At 54.8% G+C, this 1,689-nt stretch overlaps 1 non-coding gene across 1 annotated transcript; it reads right to left on the reverse strand.

The window, feature by feature from the left end:
- Positions 1 to 527: 527 nt before the first annotated feature.
- On the reverse strand, positions 528 to 619 carry LOC112062945 (small nucleolar RNA SNORD116). The gene has a single exon (XR_002890900.1). It is a non-coding gene; the product is annotated as a small nucleolar RNA SNORD116 (small nucleolar RNA).
- Between the last annotated feature and the right edge of the window lie 1,070 nt (positions 620 to 1,689).

Genomic DNA, 1,689 nt, shown 5'->3' on the forward strand with positions numbered 1-1,689 from the left:
CTAAGCTTGACTAAGGCATTTTCCAGCCCCTTCACACAGCACACACAAGCAGGACACAACCCGAAGAGGAGCCATCCCGCGGACAGTGGCCCGTTTGATTTCTCTCCTCATCAGGAGAACCCTAACCAGAATCTGGTCTCCCGAGCAGGACAGGACAAAGAAGCCTGCCCTAGGCCAGGAATCCTGCTCTGACCCTGAGCATACAGACTGCTGTTTCTCTGAGGGCACAAGGCAACGACTAGCCGGTGGGGGCGGCCTGGAGAACCCTAGTGCCGACGACAGGACCACCAATGGCTCACGCTTCCTCTCCTACCCGCCTGCTCCACCATGGCAGGTGACAGCAGTCCCTGTGACGGCACGTTGTCCCTGTCCTTCCAAACTGGACTGGCATCCCAGGCTCCTCTCACAATGGCTCTTCTACCCATGAGTTGGCCACAAACTTCCACTTGAAAAACGTGGCTTTGGACACCAACGGCATCAAATGCACTGTGAACCACTCTCTACTTTCCTTTTGGGAGCCAAGTGCTGGACCTCAGTTACGATGAGGAGACGGTATGGATTTCTCAATCATTTTGTTCAGATTTCCAAGGAATGCATTTGTGGGACTCATCATCCATCCAAGCACATGCCCAAAAGCTGTACATGCAAAGTTGCAGATTCCACCATAGGACGGCCAGTGAGCTGAATCATATCAGCATATGGAACTGGTCAGAGCCGAGCCATGGGGCAGGAAATGCAGCCAGTACTCAGGGAATCGAAGCTCGTGTTCCCCGAGAAAAGGCCAGAAGGTGAGGATGTAGCCCCGGTGCACCAGTTCTCGTGGCCAAAACTCTAGGTTTTTGCAAAGAGGTGTTGCTTACCGCCACAAAGTTTCAACCAGGATCCGCATGGAATGTACGCCAACACCCCTCCGAGACTCCTTCCCCTGGCCTGGCCTTGCCGCACCCTCCTCACTTCACTGGTGTCACGGATTATACGGATGGCCCCAGGCTGCTCTGCTGCCGGCATTCCGTCCCTGGCATTCCACCTGGCTCGGGGTGAGAGAACACACACATACTTGAGGAGGGTGCACAGGCGCACCAAGGGAACAGTCAATACCACCCAACGATGTGTGCTCTATCTCCACAAAACGTTGCATTTGGGGAGCGTCTAGCCTGTGTGTCCACAGCCAAATGTGAAAGCATCGTGGCGCAGATGCCTTCAGAGCGAGCGGCCATCTGGACAAAGAGCACCGCCGTCCGCAACCCCCTGGTCTCGAGCCCTGCAATTCCTCTCCTGAGCACTCTCCTCTCCATCACAGCAAAAGCATGTCTTCCTGAACCCCTGACACACCCTCAGGACAACTGTGCCCCCTCAGCCTAAGAGCCACTGCCTTCTAGGGAAACACACCAGCCATTGGCACATATATTTCCACACAATGCATGTGCCTTCAAGGCGAAGATATCTACCACAAGGGAAGGACCCTTGGCCGAATTTGACCGCCACCATCAAAAGCGACTCGTAGGGACCCGTGACAAAAGACACCTGAGGCACACCTGGACTGATCAAGGGAGACTCACCATCAGGCAGAGTTCCTGGCCTGCTGCCTAGACAGACGAGCTACCCTTGGCCCACACACAAAGATAATGGCATGGGAAGCATTCTAATGCCCAACGTGGTGGGGAAAATCCTTGGAGCCTAATGGCAAGG

This window comes from Physeter macrocephalus, unplaced genomic scaffold, assembly GCF_002837175.3.
Source record: "Physeter macrocephalus isolate SW-GA unplaced genomic scaffold, ASM283717v5 random_1991, whole genome shotgun sequence".
In the NCBI taxonomy this organism is placed as follows: Eukaryota; Metazoa; Chordata; class Mammalia; order Artiodactyla; family Physeteridae; genus Physeter; species Physeter macrocephalus.